Here is a 10795-nt window from a genome sequence, read left to right on the forward strand (position 1 = left end):
TTGTTTATGATCATAAGATAGTATCCAGAAGTAAATTTTGTAAAAATAAAATTCCATTTTTTCCGTATTTTACTATAAATGGACTTAGTTTTTTTCTGCGGGGAAACAAAACATTCACTCTGTGGTTAAAGTTTTTAGAATTTTAATAACTTTCTTAAACTATCCTGGGTTTGTACCAAACTTGGACAGAAGCTTTTTTATGATCATAAGATAGTATCCAGAAGTAAATTTTGTAAAAGTGAAATTCCATTTTTTCCGTATTTTACTATAAATGGACTTAGTTTTTTCTGCGGGGAAACAAAACATTCACTCTGTGGTTAAAGTTTTTAGAATTTTAATAACTTTCTGAAACTATCTTGGGTTTGTACCAAACTTAAATAGCAGCTTGTTTATGATCATAAGATAGTATCCAGAAGTAAATTTTGTAAATAAATAAATCCATTTTTCCATATTTTAGTTTTAAATGGACTTAGTTTTTCTGCGGGGAACCATTACAGTCACTCTGTGGTTAAAGTTTTTAAAATTTTAATAACTTTCTTAAACTATCCTGGGTTTGTACCAAACATGAACAGAAGCTTATTTATGATCATAAGATTGTATCCAGAAGTATTTAAAAGTTTGTAAAAAATTACTTAAATTTGTCTGTAATTTACTTTTAAATGGACTTAGATTTTCTTACAATCATAAAATAGTAAGAAGAGGAATATTTTTATTGATTTTTTTCCTCATTGTTGTTGAGCCTGCGATTTACAGCAAAAAATAGGCGAGACACTGGGTTCCGCGGAACCCTTACAAATTTTTCTTGTACGTAATAAAGATTGACGACATTTTTTATTTCTATTTTCATTATTATTTGATTAAATTGATAATGTAAACATATGAAATAGTTTGTCGTGCTGCTTGCTGGGGAAGATAACACCCTAATAAAAAGCAAGGCCATAAGTGTAATTGTTTTCATAACAAATGGACATTAATATTCCGGTTGTTTGGAAAACCGTCAAAATCACACAATTTCTGAATTTTGGAAGTCTCTTATCAAAGGACAAATCAAAAGCTCAAACAGATCTAACGATTTTGATTTTGCCATTTGATTAGGGACTTTACCTTTTGAATTTATCACGAAGTTCGGTGTTTTTGTTATTTTACTTTTTAATATGACTGGAATAAACTAACAAAAAGTACACACGTCATGTACATGATACACTTAAAACACTAACTCTGGTTCTTATAAAGATTAATTCTACACGTCTAACTTTGCTGGTTCTTATATAAACTAACCCTACACGTCTAACTTTGCTGGTTCTTATATAGACTAATTCTTCACGTCTAACTTTGCTGGTTCTTATATAGACTAATTCTTCACGTCTAACTTTGCTGGTTCTTATATAGACTAATTCTTCACGTCTAACTTTGCTGGTTCTTATATAGACTAACCCTACACGTCTAATTTGGGGGGAAGGTGAAAGATACCAGAGGGATATTCAAAACTACAGTATAAGGAAGATATCCGCTGTCTTCTTTGAAACATTTATTCCATTACGTTCAACCATGTCCCAAGGGGGAGAACAATAAAGACAACAGTAGTATACCGCTTTTCAAAACTCATAAATCCATGGACAAAAAACAAAATTGGGGTAACAAACTAAAACCGAGGGAAACGCTCAACCATGTCCCAAGGGGGAGAACAAGCCTTATGAAAAACCAGAGGGAGATTCAAACTTAAAAATAAACTGACAACGTTATTGCTAAATCTATAAAGTTCAGAAGACAAACAATAATACACAAACAAAAAGTAAAATCACAAAAATACTGAACTTAGAGGAAGATCAATTGGGTAAGTCCATTATCACATGGCAAAATCGAATAACAAAACGCATAAAAAACGAATGGACAAAAACTGTCATATTCCTGACTTGGTACAGGTATTTTCAAATGTAGAAAATGGTGGATTAAACCTGGTTCTATAGCGCTAACCCTCTCACTTTAATGACAGTCTCGTCAATTTCCGATATTTTTACATTGATGCGTTAAATAAACAGACACAATAAATATAATGGTCAAAATATGGGTACATCAGTCATCATCGTTTAACAATTTTAAAAGGAACAATTTAACAGAACACAAAAACATCTACTATCTACGAACACATTTATTGAGTGTCTGACGTCAGAAAATTTTATACGTCACATAAATTTGTCGTTCAATGTGCGTACAAACAATTTTAAAATTTTCATGGGAATGTTAGCATACAGGGTTAAAAAATCAAAAGTATGTAAGAATAAATTTAAGAAATAGACCGAGATTTAAACTAGTCCAAAAGTTATATATAGAATTTATAAGAATCCAAAAATAGTTAATACCACTACGCGATTGAATGATTTTGACGTTTGTGGTTCAACGTATATTGTAATTCATAATAGAAATATATCAAAATATATAAAATGAGCAACATGAACCCAACCATATAAGTACAAACTCGGTAATTAGTTTTATTGGGTAGGTCACATTCGTGAAAAGGGAACGGTATTGTAGTTACAGTTTAAGGAAGATATCCGCTGTCTTCTTTGAAACATTTATTCCATTACGATCAACCAAGTCCCAAGGGGGAGAACAAGCCTTATGAAAAACCTTCACTGATTCCTGTCCTGTTTGGCGCTGGTAGACATAAGCTTGACAACAAGGGATTTGTTGGAAGGAATTGTACCAACCTTATTATAACCTAATACTTGGTCACATTATCTAAAAACTAATTTTGAGTTTACAATTTTGCCATAAATCATTGTTGAAATTGCTACTGAACATTATTGATTCATTTAACCTTCGTTAATCTGAAAAGAGGAATATAGTACGGAAACATTCAGAACTCATTAGTCGAACAGAAATGATATCGGTAAGACAAAAATAGAACAAAATCGAAAAGGCAAAGTATTTCACAAAACACTATATGGACAACATTCAATTACATAGCCGCTTCTTTACTTTATTGTTTTCAACCTCTTTCAGATATTATTAATATATATACATTTCGAATTTTACAATATACTTTGATAGACAGATCGGGGAGCAACGGTTATTTATAGTTGAATTCTTCGATTGAACGATTGCGTGATAATCCAAAGTCATTTAAAGTGTTTTTTTAGTCGACCATGTTTTATGTTGCAGACATCAAAGGCCAAATGTGTTCAAACCCGTAGCACATAGAAAACAGGAAAAGTGGTTAGCTAGAAGTGCAGTTAGTATGTGAAAGAGGAGATAGAAGGGTTCCACTAATTGTTTTAAGACAATACCCTTATCAACGGAAAACACTGCAATAACAAATTTATTCAGCGTATAAGCACCGTACTAAAAAGTCATTTGAATAGGAATAATGATAATTAAAAACGAAGTGGTCGAAAAATGATATTTTACTACATTGTTGTGCTCCAAGCATCTGTCTGATTTGACCTATTTCAGAAAAAGGAAGGACCAAGACACTAAAGTAAATTTATTCAGAGCATACAATCGATGTTACTCATATATTTATTGAGAGCATACAATCGATGTTACTCAGATACTGATGTCTTGTTTGAAATATTACATTAAAAAATCAATTCCTTTTCTGATATTGTAACCTGATATTTGTATGGCAGTAGCTGTACTTGAGTTTCATTCAATTAAGAATGTCGTTACCATTATAAAGGATTCTATAAATTATGTATGCATACCGATGGCGCATTTAATTATTGCAATTTATGATCAGCCTATACGATTTCAATATTAATTCTAGTATAGCATTATTTCACAGACCGATCTTTGGCTTTATTGGTTCGATTTCGCTTTTCAAGGTGAAGCTGCGCTCTGCAAAATGAATTAGAAAAATGTGGCATCGAAGTAAGAAACAGCTTGATACAAAAAAAAGAGTTCTGCTTTGACACAATGTATCCAATTTTACACTAGTACTCAAAACCCCCCTTCCTTGATGGGTGCATTTTACGTAGACAAATATATCGTATAATATAATCAATATGAGGATGTTAATTTGATGTGTGCTTCTTCGTTACATTTGTTGTTTTTATAGTGATTAATATGATAACACAATGTTGACTGCGGTACCCCTATTTTTGACATGTTTGACTATTGTGTCTGTTTGTTTTGTTCAAGTATCGGTGATAATATAATGGAATGTGATACGACTGTCATACAAGTGAGAGGTTTAGCTAGCTATAAAACCAGGTTCAATCCACCATTTTCTTCATTTGAAAATGCCTGTACCAAGTCAGGAATATGACAGTTCTTGTCCATTCGTTTTTTATGCGTTTTGTTATTTGATTTTGCCATGTGATTATAGACTTTTCGAATTGATTTTCCTCTGAGTTCAGTATTTTTGTGATTTTACTTTTTAGATAAATATACCACTATGACACAATGTATCCAATTGGTTGGACAAATCTACCACTATGACACAACGTATTCAATTGGTTTGATAAATGGGTTCCAAAACAAAACATCGAAGAACAAACCAAAGGAAAATGGTAAAAAAGCGATATTTATTTTGTCATGAGTATATATAACAAAGCTATTAAGATAAGTTTTTGCACTCAGTAAATGTGTGTGTGAATATGAAGTAAGTTCTACAAATATTTTCTGAATAAAAAATATGAAACTTAGATGATTTAAAGTTTTTTTTTTATGATTCTATGAAAAATCATATTTGATGATTTGAATATCTAACATTTACTGTAAACAAGTATCCATTTTGACATTCACCTTTGATAAGCTGTATGCAATTTTGCATCCATTCTTTATACATTACTATGGAAATGTGTGATACCAAAGAATTATGAAAAAGAAAGACAAAATCAATAACGCAATAAGCGAAAAAAAGTGACAAAAGAGGGACGAAAGATATCAGAATGACATTCAAACTGAAAGATCGAAAATAAACTGACAACGCAAAGGCTAAAAAAAAAACGAAAAACAGAAAAAAGATAGTACACAAGACACAACAAAGAAAACTAAAAATTTATCAAGATGATTGAATGTTTGATTCTTGTTCGACAAAAGCGAGGTACATTTCTCAATGACTGATGAGTATGAATATCCTCCTAAGAAGTTCTCCTTATCTTTTGCATTCATTTGAATATCCTCTTAAGAAGTTCGCCGTATCTTTTGCATTTATTTGAATATCCTCATAAGAAGTTCCCCTTATCTTTGCATTCAATTGAATATCCTCCTAAGAAGTTCCCCTTATCTTTAGCATTCATTTGAATATCCTCCTAAGAAGTTCCCCTTACTTTTTGCATTCAATTGAATATCCTCCTAGATGTTCCCCTTATCTTTAGCATTCATTTGAATATCCTCTTAAGAAATTCCCCTTATCTTTTGCATTCATTTGAATATCCTCCTAAGAAGTTCCCCTTATCTTTAGCATTCATTTGAATATCCTCTTAAGAAGTTCCCTTTATCTTTTGCATTCATTTGAATATCCTCTTAAGAAGTTCACCTTATCTTTTGCATTCATTTGAATATCCTCTTAAGAAGTTCCCCGTATCTTTTGCATTCAATTGAATATCCTCTTAAGAAGTTCCCCGTTTTTTTTTGCATTTATTTGAATATCCTCTGAAGAAGTTCCCCTTATCTTTTACATTCATTTGAATATTTCTTTTGATTGACATTTAAAAAAAAATCGTGTTATAATGAAAGATTCTAACTTACCCTGCCATTGTCGGAAACGTTACTAGATCCGGATGATTTGCCTCGTCTGCAGACGACAGAAGAGTATCTGATCCTGCATATTCTATATCTATATTATCTGTTATTGCTGTTTTTCCGGTCCCACTTCCAACAGCATCATAGTCCATATTCAATGAAATATACGGTGATCGGTATCGTTTGTAGGCTGGTATCCAGTTTTTGTATACCGCTCCAGGAAAGCTTGCTCCTTTCCCGCGTAAATTTATTTCTCCCATAACAGACCATAACGATAATAGAGTAATAATCAAAAGCATATCAAATATTTCCTTCTTTAATTTGCAGAAGTTAATTTAAATGTATTTAGTATAAACATCTCGATAAATGTTCATTGTTTTACATGTCTCCAATATTTTCAGTGCTCGCTTTCAACTGAAACGAATTAATGCTTTACAATGCACTGATGTGATAATTTATTGGACATTATCGTAAAAGCTTTATACAGTAATCAAAATGATTATCTGATTGGCTCTGAATTACAAGCTATAAGACAGGTGGGCTTACCTGTATGAATATAATTAACATTATATATAACTGAAAAATTAGTTATTCTTTTTCAGCTTTAGCTATATAAATGTCGAATATTTCAAAAGTTCATTATATTTCAAATATTGTGTGTGATTCATGTTATATGTGCAAGAATTGAATTATTCCATCATAATCAAGTTATTAATTAATATTGTATACTGTGATTAATAATTTTCTTTTCGAAATGAAATGCTTCCTTGGTACATATATTTATTTATGTAAATACATTTGAGATTAGATGACCATAACGTGTATTTTTAATATAGCGCGACACAACAGGCTATTGGTGTTCTATTGAAATATAATGAAATTTGTCAAGTTTTGGCCTTTAGTATCTCCTTTTCCGATATGATTTTCGTCACTTGTTAAAGACAATAGGGTGACCTAAAGATGTAAACATCCTCGGCCTTTTGGCCATTCGACCATATACTCGTTTTGAATGATTGCATTTTTCTTGTACGTAATAAAGATTGACGACATTTTTTATTTCTATTTTCATTATTATTTGATTTAATTGATAGTGTAAACATATGACATAATTTGTCGTGCTGCTTGCTGCGGAAGATAACACCCTAATAAAAAGCAAGGCCAGAAGTTTAATTGTTTTCATACCAAATGGACATTAATATTCCGGTTGTTTGGAAAACCGTCAAAATCACACATGTTCTGAATTTTGGAAGTCAAAGGACAAAATCAAAAGCTCAAAGAGATCAAACGAATGGATACCAATTAGTGACTTGGCACATGTCTTCTCTTGAAAATGGTGGATTGAATCTGATTTTATAGCTAGCTAACATCTCACTTGTATGGCAGTCGTATTAAATGCCAGTATATTGACAATGATGTGTGAACAGAACAAACACAAATAAAAGAAGCAAATGTCAAATGTAAGGGTACAGCAGTCAACACTGTTAAAACTATAATCACTATAAAACAAACAAAGAAGCACAAAACAGCACACAGACAAAGCACATTAACAAAAACGAAGACAAGAACACAAAAATCTACCACAACACAGCAACACAATGACGGGGTGTACAAGGACAATGCTACGTCATATGTATCATATAAGAAAGATAAAAGGCATATAGAAAAGATATAAATACTTATATTGATATTATTATTAATCGCGTACACCTAATAAAAATAAAAACGTTTATTAAAAGTTTTCTAAAACCAAATAGACACGAATGATATATCATTTAAAAAGTGCGAAACAGTTAGGATCTGCTAGTTTTTGGTGGGGTTCGTGTTGTTTATTCTTTAGTTTTCTATGTTGTGTCATGTGTACTATTGTTTTTCTGTTTTTCTTTTTCATTTTAAGCCATGGCGTTGTCAGTTTGTTTTAGATTTATGAGTTTGACTGTCCCTTTGGTATCTTGCGTCCCTCTTTTATAGCAATCGAGTCTTCACAACCACTAAGACCGTAAATTATGTGGAGAACTAAAGATAATTGTTTTGCAAAACAAATAAAAATCCAAATAGTAAAAACAAACACGAGTACACGAATGTTAGTCTTAACAGTTATTTTGGCCCGACCTGCTCTTAAACAAATAAACAATAAATTGTTTTGTGCTTTTTAGTTTTTCAGTACTGTTCAAACAAGTTCATGAAGATTGCAGTCATTCAAGTTATGTTAAGTCTATGTTAAGACTTTTAATAACATAAACGGTATCAATGTTATGTACCAGATGCGCATTTCGGCAAACAATGTCTCTTAAGTGATGCTCGAGGCCAAAATATTTGAAAGTTTTTTTTTAAAACCAAAAAAGGGTACAAAAAGTATAGCTTTGCATAAGGAAGATACATGCATTTATCTTTAATAATTTCGAACATGTTGTACAGTAAATTTTGATATCACAAAATCTGTGTTTTCACGAAATGTTTTATAATTGTTATTTATCTGTACTAGTCAATTAAATTGTGTAAAAAAGATATTAAACAATGCTGATATTGACTACAAGTGAATTGTGTTAACAGTACTGAATTATAAACAAGAGTCGATAAACCATGAACTTTATTGAAAGATTGAACAATTTATTGTTTAGTACGGCGGCTTTGTGAAAAATTGTGCACATCCTGCTACAAGCATAAAATTTGGCATAGACCTTCCTCAACAATTTCTCTTTCATTTCAGATAGGGAGGCATTTGAAAAAAATGTCTCACTTCCGGTAAAATTCAAAATGGCGTACATCATACTTAAATTAGCCTAATATCGAAGGCTAGTATGTGAAAAGGTGTAATTATCATGCTACTATCATAATATTTGGTGCAAACCTTTGTTTTGTACTACTTTTGGATATATGATATAGATAAGATGTCTTCAAAAACCCTACTTCCGGTAAAATCCAACATGGCGGATATAGTACTAGAATAAGCTTATTTTTAGGGAGTGAAATTGAAATGTGTTTTAAAGTATTGCTACTATCATTATATTGTGCAGGAACCTTTCTTTGGTGCTTCTCATGGATACAATGTATAAGATATATGTCTTTAAAACCCTCACTTCCGGTGATATCCAATATGGTGGACATAAAAATATTGACAATTTTTCATTTTGATATTTAACTTTTTTCAAAATATAAATAAAATGGTTTTTTTTAGCTGGTCATTAAACTTTTGGATTCAAGTCATCCTCAAAACCACTAGTTCTATTCTGCTTTATATGTTTAAATACAAAAAAAACATTCCTGTAAAAGAAACCAACAATACAAAGATGAGTCTATATCTTCGATGTAGAGTTTTGGATAGATTGATTAAGACAAAATAAAATCACTAAAGTTCTTAAACATCTTTAGAATGACTTATTTATGGCCGCAAATACATGTTTATTCACAATCGGAAATTTTATTTTCCAAATTTACAGAGTTCGTGGTTTTGTTTCGTATATCTATAATGTAAAAGCTCCTGATAAGATGAAGAGGCCTCACAAAGAGTTGTCCAAAAGGGTTCCCATGGATCATATTTCCCCCTTCGCCATTCATAAGAGATGGACTAGTTAGCATAGGAACCAATACCAAGCTTGTTACTCTATGGTATATTGCACGTTTTACTTGCTGAAAAAGACTAAACCGACTCGTGGGAATGGCCTCAATAAGTATTTCCTCTTCCAAAAACACATTTTTCTTGCTTCGTTAACCCCATCTGATAAGTTTGTTCGATCTTACAACAAAACCACGTATCGTTCTATCAATAACATTGTCAAATCCATGTCTAGTGATGTTGGCTGATCAATCATCATTCTAAATGATAGAGTCACATCTTTAAACACCATCCATATCACCAACGCAGTTCCTTTTCCAGCAAACGTGTAATCTCTCAATGCCTAGTGTATTTGAAAGGTCATGGATAGATATATATCTGAAGCTTTTCCCACTTCCAAATGCAAGCCAAAGTTTGTACTCCCCTATGTGAAACAGCAATGAGAGCAACATAAGTATCGACTGTTCGAGTTATGACTCAGTTATGTCTGTGTTTCACTGCATCAGACACATGCATCTTGATTCAAGTGTCAGCCTGTTCATGTGAACATGATGCTAAGCTTGAAACATCACCATGTGGTGGATAACACAAAACATCCTGAGCAATTGTTGCCACAACTACCTTTTCCTCAAAATCTATTGAGCAAGATGGTGCGAATGAAAACTTAAAAGTTCTTTCTTATTGTCGTAATCTTGTGTTGACTCTGGATTCGTCTGTGTATTCCCTTTCCCCTCAATGTAGCTCTTGCTTCTTATAACAAATGCTCATGATATTCTATCCTACTTACCGCGAGATGAATTTCAAGTTTATCAAAATATTGACATTATGAGACGACAATAGAATCATGGTGCATGTGTCTGATGCAATGAAACACGAACTTGCACGAGTCATGATTCGAATAGTCGTTACTGTTTCGCTAACAAATGCTCAGGATATTCTATCTTACTTACCTCGAGATGAATTTCAAGTTTATTACAATATTGACATTATGAGACGACAATAGAATCATGGTGCATGTGTCTGATGCAATGAAACACGAACTTGCACGAGTCATGATTCGAATAGTCGTTACTGTTTCGCTATTCCGTGACAGGGGTAGACGAACTATGTATTGTGTTTGGGAGGGCAAAAAAACTTTGGATAAATATATATCGATGACCTTTCAAATGCACCTGGCAATGAGTGATTACACACACTTATTGTGATCCATGTCTTTACCAGTTGATATATGGTTCTCTGATTGCTTGAAAAGGAAAAAAAGACTGCGTGGGAGACATTGATGGCAGTTGAAGATGTGACTTTGGCATAATGAATGATGGTTGATCAGCCTAAATCACTGAGGTTTAACTGTAATCTCACACAAACTTATCAGAAGGGGTAAACACGGTTAACGAATCAAGAAATTAACTATTTGCGCAAAAGGGAAGACTAATTGAGGGTATTCTCTCTACTTGGTCTAGTTTTTTCCAGCATGTAACACGTGCAATATAATAAAGGCAGGTGTTTAGGGGGACGAGCTTGGAACTGACTCTTATGTTACCCAGTTCACGCGCT

Source organism: Mytilus edulis, chromosome 5 (genome assembly GCF_963676685.1).
Source record: "Mytilus edulis chromosome 5, xbMytEdul2.2, whole genome shotgun sequence".
Lineage (NCBI taxonomy): Eukaryota > Metazoa > Mollusca > Bivalvia > Mytilida > Mytilidae > Mytilus > Mytilus edulis.